The sequence below is a fragment of the Vigna unguiculata genome, chromosome 8 (genome assembly GCF_004118075.2).
Source record: "Vigna unguiculata cultivar IT97K-499-35 chromosome 8, ASM411807v1, whole genome shotgun sequence".
Classification (NCBI taxonomy): Eukaryota; Viridiplantae; Streptophyta; class Magnoliopsida; order Fabales; family Fabaceae; genus Vigna; species Vigna unguiculata.
In genome coordinates this window covers 29,076,802-29,085,467 of record NC_040286.1, presented here as the reverse complement: position 1 = coordinate 29,085,467, position 8,666 = coordinate 29,076,802, and the positions used below count along the sequence as shown (strand labels likewise).

Sequence of the window (8,666 nt, the reverse complement as noted above, 5' to 3'; positions counted from 1 at the left end):
GTGATTTTTCACTCATTATCTTTATGTTCTTATATAATAAATGTAACTGAGAATATTCTTAAAAGTTAATTTAAAAAGAGTTGAAAATACTAGTGAAATAAACTTTACTCCATTGGCTAATGCTAATCTCTAATCGGAAATAACAAGATAGTGTGGAAAGCATAATTTATATTAATATAAAAAATGTTTCAGAAGATTTTCAAAATAAGTAATCCTAAAATCACTTTTAGAAAGAGTGAAATAATCATTTTAAAAATTATGAGGCTGTATTTAAAATTTATTGAGGTGCAGGAAGAAGAAGTCTGTCCCAAGTTCATAAATGATTTCTAGGCCCAAGCTTTTATACCAGGCTGAGTGATGAGAATTTCCTAATCTACCCTTCCGGTTTCTCTTGTTCCGTTCATCTATCTCTCACAGTCTCTCCTCGTAGCCTTCGTTGCATCAGAGCTCAAGCGCGCAGTGTAACAAATTTCTTCATCTAAACTTCAACATTCTCTTCTTACCTAATGTCTCTGTCTCTCTGATGCTATTGTTCATGTACAATGGCTGCAAACGCCCCAATCACCATAAAATAGACCTTAACGGTTAGTGTCTCTGTTTTCCACTCCTACCCTCGTCTTAACCATTTCCATTTCAAAAATCACAGTTTTTTTTTTTTTTTTTTTTTTTCATTTTCAGCAAATGGGTGTGGGTTGTCCCCATTTTTTACATTCGTCAGATCTCAAAGCCTCACAGCACTGTCACCATTCCGTTACAGTGACCCAACTGTGAAGTTTCCACTTTTTTTTTTTGTTTTATTTTCGATTTGGTGTTCTTTTGCAGCTGGGAATCGTCGGAATCAACCAGCAATTCATGACATTTACTCATGTGACAATGGAATCGGACAAGTACATATGCGTCAGGGAAACTGCACCTCAGAACAGTGTTGTTATCATTGACATGAGTACGCCAATGCAGCCTTTGATACAGCCCATCATAACTGCAGATTCTGCTCTAATAAACCCCAATTCTCGTATTCTTGCTCTGAAAGGTAACGTTGGAGGCTCTGATTTTGTGTTGGTAGCTCCTAATTGCATAACATGCATGATTTTCTCTGGTTTTGTGGCTGTGGGAAGAATTAAAATCGACAAGTTCTGTGCACGCATCTGGTCATGGTGAATGATCACTGTGGTTCGTGACGTTGTTATAGTTAATGATTTAGATAACTGCAGCTTGTGTGAATATGGATTTTATATGTCTCTGAAGATGAGGTTCTATATGCAGCCCAAATTCCAGGGACTGCACAGGATCATTTGCAAGTTTTTAACATTGAAATAAAAGCAAAGATGAAATTACATCAGATGAAAGGGCAGGTGTAAATTTTTCCATGATTTAGAATTAGATATGATATGATCGAGGTTTTTAATTATTGGTGTGGCAACATTGCATGTCGGTGGCTAAATGGCCAACTGTAACCAATGTGATTCACAACACAATCACGACTTTATGTAGTTGTGGCGGCCACCACCGCAAGCAGATGTTGTGGCTGCATCACGTGATGTGGTTTGCAATTTAAATCCATGGATCTTACCTTATAAGAATCTATTTCGAAGATAATGTGTTGGAATGCATATGTGATTATTAATTATCATTTCAATTCCTTCAGTTTGTCTTTTGGAAATGGATAACTCCCCAAACATGCTAAGAATTGTTACTCGGACGGACGTCAGCTAAAGGTGAGCTTTTATGATTTTCTATTACTTAACATATGTTTTAATTACCTGTTTTCATATAGAATTCTATTTTCTATCTAAATTTGACATTTGAACATCTTATACGCCAATTTCATGCTATGCACTAGAACATTTTAACGTGTGTTTGGATAGAGCATTTTAAAAGAGTAATTAATTTTTTTAGAGAATTTAAAATGCTTTATGACAAAATATCTTGTTTGGGTAAGGAATTTTGAAAGAAATTGAAATTCTAGAATTTCATTAGAGTAAGTGGATTACTTAAAGAATTTCAAATTCTACATAAAAGCGATAATTTGAAATTCTCCATATTTTCAAGTTCATATTTTGAATTGACCGTTTGGATCGACTGGGCTCAAGTCAACTCAACCCAACTAAGTTTGGGTTGATCTCAACCTGACGTCTTGGGCCAACACGCACCTAACTTGATTTCAACCAAACTTAACCTAACTTGTCTCAGTCTACTTGGCCCTAACCCAGGCTGGACCCAACCAAACTTGACTAGATATAGACCTAGCCCAACTTAATTGGAAGTGATCTATCCCCACTTGACCTAAGCTTACCTCGACTTGGTTTGATCAACTTGACTCGACCTGGACTTTGACTGGTTTGACTTGATCTGGATTTAAACCAACTGGGCTTGACCTAGATCCAGACCAGCCCTACTCAACTTGACTTAGGCACAAACTAACTCAACTGGATCTAGACCTACAATGAAAGACGCATAAAGAGGTGTAACTAAGGTGGGTTAGGGTGACCGCAATTGAGGCAGTTGAGGGGTAATCGCAATTATGATAGCTTTCCAACATATCAAATTAAGATTTTCAAATTTTTCTTATGAAGTGAATATTCTTGACCCTTTCCTAACTATTCACGTGATGGTTTGTATCTATTTTTTCCTAAGCTTTTATTTTCATATTTTTTTTGCTAAACTGTGTAGTTAAGTCTATAATACCTATATATTTTTTCTACTCCTCAGTTAAAATACTTCAAGGATTTTATTTACTGCGTGTACTAACTGCAAAAGGTAGTGTATACTCTTTCTTTTTAAGCTGATGAGTGTTTTCTGTTTTTATTTTAAGAAGAATGGTTGTCCTCTTGAATCTAGTTCTTTTACCTTGTTAAAAGAATTGTTTTATTAATTAATGAACTATCTACTCGTATTTTATGATCAAGAATTGTACTTATTTTTAAAATTAGAAGTCCCTGAAACTTACATATGTTATGTGATTTAAACTTTGGGACAACATTGCCTTGTGACATTAATTTTAGGAATAATTTTATAACATTCTATTTTTTGTAGAGACCGGAACTAGTAAAAGGGAACTGCAACTCTTCTCTGTGGATCAGCAACGAAGTCAGGCTCTCCAAGAACATGCTGCCTCGTTTGCTACATTTAGAGTAATTTTGTCTGCTTTGTGATTCATTTGTATGAATATCAAACGTGATTTTTAGTTTTGCTGCTAATTCAATGTTGTTTGGTATTTTTAATTTACTTGTCATATAGGTGGCTGGGAATGATAAGAATTCTAATCTTATTTGCTTTACATCAAAGAGTACGAATGCTGGACAGGTTACATCAAAGATGTCATTGAACTTGGTGCCCAACCAGGTATAAGCTGTTAACAACCTGTTACTGCATGCCTATACATCGATGAGGACAATGTTAACATATGTAATCTTCTGAAAATTTACTTCCAAGTAGATATATATTTTAGAACACTAATTCAACTAATTATTAAAAACATAGATCATGTGATATAGTGCCAGAAGTCATTGACATTTTACATTGTCTACTACTCGCTTCATAGGAGTAAAACATAAAAACGGTTTGGACTGAACTACCACAAAAGATATAATTGAAAGCAATGACTGAGTGCTTTTTCATTGGTATTATATGTAACTACTTCACATGCATTCTGGGTTCAGGCTTCTCTGTTTTCTGCTGTAATTATAGTTGGTTTATTATTTTCATTTGATGTTTTCAACATGTAATCTTTTAAAATGAGATACGGCAAAGTAAGTGGGTTTTTGCCTCAGTAACTCATACTTCTTGATACCATCTGGTATCTTGTGGCATTTGTTAGGAAAACCATCGTTTACTAAGAAGCAAGCAGATCTTTTCTTCCCTCCAGACTTTGCTGACGACTTTCCTATGTCAATGCAGGTATTTGTGTGAAGTTCAACCATCAATTATTGTTTTATCCATTATTGATAGGCTCCTTGTAAAATGTTATCATGCTTTTTGCAGATTTCAAATAAAATATGGAATGATTTCTGTTATAACAAAGCTTGGGCTTTTATTCGTCTCATGGTTAGGCAGAAGACCAAAGAGCCCAAGGTGGACAGTGAGTTCATTTATGCATATGCAAAGATTGATCGGCTTGGAGAAATTGAAGAATTTATATTGATGCCAAATGCTGCTAATTTACCCAATGTTGGAGACCGCTTGTAAGATGAAGCTCTCTACGAAGCTGCAAAAATTATATTTGCTTTTATTTCTAACTGGGCTAAGTTAGCTGTGACATTGGTCAAGCTTAAACAATTTCAGGGTGCTGTTCTAGGAAATCAAAGAGTTGAAAAACATGGGAAGGAAATTTGTTTAGCATGCATTGATGCTGAAGAATTCCCCTTGGCTCAGATTTGTGGTCTCAATGTCATTATTCAGGTGATATTCTTTTTCTAGAATATTCTCAACAATTTTTTATCTTGATAATCCAGTTCTGCCTCGCTGAAATTGCAAATCTTTATGTGCAAACCAATGATTTTTTTAGGAAAAAAGGGGACTGTAGAATATTGGCAACAAGTGGCAGATTGACTGTTGATTATTTTGTAGTTTCTATTGTTTGACTGCTAATATCGCTTTATTATAATGAAGGTGGATTGACCCATGATATTTTTTTTCCACTGTGAATCTCCTGAATCTTTTGTCTTATTTGGACAAATTGGTAAAATTGAAATCTGAAGCTTACTGAAAAACTTAGATCATTTGGTTTGCAGAAACGTTTTTTGGGTTGTTTCTTTTTGTTTACATTTGATTATAAAAATGTCACTATATTTTCATTTACTTTCCTGATTTCAAAAGCTTTTGGGAATATGTGAAAACGTAAAATTGTGTAATTAAAACAAAAAACGGTTGAATCAAAAGTTATTGAATATAGTGAAAATAGGTTTTAGATTAATTTCTCTTGCGTAGAAGATATACATAGGATATTGTATTTATAATGAAGGAAACATGAGCTAAGCCCAATATACAAAATAAAGAATAATAACAACGAAACTGAAGATAGAAGATAAAGATAAGATATATAAGATATTTAATAATCTCATATATCTATAACACTCCCCCTCAAGCTGGTATATACAAATCGTATGTATCAAGCTTGTTACAAATATAATCAATTCTCAGTCCCCGTAAAGATTTAGTGAAAATATCTGCTAATTGATCATTTGAATAATTATCAATAAAAATAAAAAAGTGTTGAAAACCTAAATTAGACGTAACATGACTAGTTCCCCAAATGTCAAAGTGAACTAAGGCAAAAGGGGACATAGCACTGTGTGAGACACTCCGAGAAAAGAAACTATGACTATGTTTGCCTAATTGACACGACTCACACACCAAATTGGACAACTTGGATAAGGCAGGAACAAACTATTGCAATTTGGCAAGACTAGGATGACCTAATTGAGCATGAAAAATAGATTGAGACTCCATAACTGCACCAAGATGTGTAGAAGGGTGGAGATGATAAAGACCATGAGACTCACATTCGGTGCCAACCACCTGTCACGAACTCTGGTCCTGTAAACAAATAGAAATTTGGATAAAAGAAATAACACAATCAAGAGAACAAGTTAGACGACTAATGAATAATAAGTTAAAAGGAGACCTAGGGACATAAAAAACAATATCAATGGATAAAAAGGGCAAAAAGGTTAACAGTCCCAACACAATGAGCTAAACCCTAGACCCATTAGCCATTGTAACAAAAGGTAAATTATCCGAAGAAGATAAAGAGGAAAACAAAGATTTGTTACCAGTAATGTGATCTGTGGCTCCTAAGTCGAGAACCCAAGGACCAATAGACGAAGATTGAGTCAGGTCGGCCAAAGATGTACTTGTGTGTGTAACAGAAGCAGTGGAACTAGAGGGCTTACGATCCTCACACCATTGAAGAAATTCATTGATGATAGCAGATTTGTCAGCTTGAGCATATGAAGGAGGATCCACAGTAGATTGTTGCGAGGGAGGATCAGTTTGAGCAACAATAACAAATCGAGGAGAACGATCATGTAATGCATAACACCTATCAATTTTGTGGCCCAACTTGCCACAATGGTCACACTTGTGACGCCATTTTTTTGGCTTGCGAGAGCGATTGTGATCATCATGTTCAGATGCCAAAGCAGAGGAATCATTGGCAAAAATAGGTGTATCATTCAAAGGTTTACATGACACACGCAAAAGGGTAGAACAAGTAGAAGTAAAATTGGGTGTAACAGGAGAATTCAAAATCTGATCACGGACATGGGAATATTTATCAGCAAGTCCGTGTAAAGTCAAAACCGTGAAGAAGTTTGATCGTTGCTCTATTTCTTCGGCAGGGGTAGAGACGGGAGGTAATACTTCATTAAATTCATGAAAAAGAGCATTCATCTTACCCAAATAATCAACCATAGGGTCCTGAGTTCGAGAAGTAACAATGTCAAAAAGGTCGTGACAAACACTATAGAGACGTTGAGTATCATTGGAGTATAATAATAATTTAGCCTGTTCCCAGACTTCATAACATGTGTCGTAGGCATGAAACATTTGTTTTAAAGAAGATTGGATGGTATTCTTGAGAACCATGCATAAGTGAGCATCAATTCTCTTCTAACGGGGAAAATCACTGGGAGCAATATTAGTCACTTTGAGAGTAAGATGATCAAGATACCCCTGACTCTCAAGCCAAAGTTTAACGTTGGACGCCCAAGTTGCATAATTCTTGCCATCTAACTTATCAATGGGCAAGTGCACATTGACATGGGTAGTAAAGACTGACGGGTTAGACATATTGGAGGCAGAAGAGATATCAGAAGTAGAAGATGCAGATGAAAACGCCATGGAGGAGAGAGAAAAATCCTAAAAATCCAAGGTGCTCCAATGAAGGCACCAAGCACAAATCCTAGAAGAGGAGGCTGAGGCGAGTCCAACGAAGATGATTGGTACTGGAGAGGACGTCGCACACGTGATTGAAAGAGACGACGGCCGGGAACTTCAATGGCGGTGTTATCAACAGTGTTGTGGTCGTCTGGCCGAGATGAGCATAATCGTGTGGTCGCCCGTCAAAATTGATGCTCCGGCGACGATGATGACAGCAGCTCCGACAGCGGCGGGTGCAATGACAAAGGTGATGGAAATTTTTTTCTTATAGAACTTTGGACTCTAGATACCATATAGAATATAGTGAAAATAGGTTTGAATTAATCACTCTTGTGTTAAAAATACACAAAGAGTATTGTATTTATAAAGGAAACATGGGCTAAGCCCAATATACAAAATAAAGAATAATAACAAAAAATCTGAAGATAGAAGATAAAGATAAAATATCTAATAATCTAATATATAACAATATATTTAACAAAAGTTTTAATGTTTCTTATACAAACTCTGAAACTTGATTACATTCTGTAATTTAAAGTGAAAACGGAAAACACATTCTCAAACCAAACAACTCCTTAAAGTTTGAACGATTATTAACAATTTGTAAGTGCAGATTGAAAAGCATGAGGTTCTTGAGATGAGGCGTGTCGCAGCTTATATTTATAAAAAAGCTGGAAGATGGAAGCAGTCTGTTGGTTTGTCAAAAAAGCACAATCTTTACTCTCAGGATTTGCTTGTTTACTTTATGGAGCAGTTCATTCTTTCACTTTACACAAATTTTGTTCGTCTGATTTCGTATATAAATATTCATCAACTACTATCAATGTTCTATCTGTGCCGGTTAGTTTCCCTTTTGCCTTTCACTGATAAGTTTGGGTTATTTTATTTTACTTTCCATCTATGATTTACGTGTGTATCAGATGATACACGTATCTGATATATATGCATATTGATATATATAAATATTAAAAAGTGTATAAATATTCTTAAATATATTATTGTTATTATGAGTCTAAATTAAAATTATATCTATTAAATATTGTCAAAATAATAAATTATTGTTATTATAAAAATTTTATTATTTTATAGATTAGATATTTTATTAATAGATATTAATAGAATATCTTTATATATATATATATATATATATATATATATATATAAAGTACCAGTGCATTGAATTTTTTATGTTTATTTTTTCTCAATTCCATGAGTTACAAACCAATCCGACCACTCCTTCAAAACTCTGAAAGGTCGTGTCATGATGACAAAAGAAAACAATTGTAAATTGTCTCGACATTTGTCTTATGTGAAAATCCTTTTTCCTTTTTTATGGTAAAACGTAACCGATATTTTAGATGGAAGATACCCTTTTGAAGAGTTTATTTGTCATTACATATTAAATCATAGAAAATTACATACGATGCACTGTTTTTTTTTGCTATAAAAAATTGTTTTGGATAAAATAGTAAAGACTCGATTTACCCAGAACACTGAGCTTCACTGTTTAGTTTTTCACACGCTGAAATTAGGAAATTTCCTATGTGGGTGAATAATAATATTCATTCTTTGTCTGTTTACATCCTAAACGATCCATTTACACTTACCTGAAAAAAAAATGTAAGAGTCCTGAAAAATATGCCACACTCATTATCACAGGTTCAATGTTTTGTTTTTACATTGAAAGGACCAAAGTTTTATTCTGGTCATTGCTTCAACTTCATTGGCAAGAGGAAAATCTACCCAAAATATCAACTTTCCTTGTCTTTCCCTCATTGTTTTATTAT

At 34.5% G+C, this 8,666-nt stretch overlaps 1 long non-coding RNA gene across 3 annotated transcripts; it reads left to right on the top strand.

Moving 5' to 3' along the window:
• The first annotated feature begins 396 nt into the window (after positions 1–396).
• LOC114193749 lies at positions 397–7,769 on the top strand. Of its 3 annotated transcripts, XR_003606299.1 has the most exons (10): positions 397–584; positions 679–1,030; positions 1,646–1,715; positions 2,710–2,757; positions 3,034–3,131; positions 3,238–3,342; positions 3,818–3,897; positions 3,982–4,181; positions 4,267–4,398; positions 7,493–7,769. It is a non-coding gene; the product is annotated as an uncharacterized LOC114193749 (long non-coding RNA). The 3 variants fall into 3 exon arrangements; XR_003606298.1 differs by lacking the exon at positions 2,710–2,757 and having other exon boundaries at positions 823–1,030; XR_003606297.1 differs by lacking the exon at positions 2,710–2,757.
• The last annotated feature ends 897 nt before the right edge of the window (positions 7,770–8,666 follow it).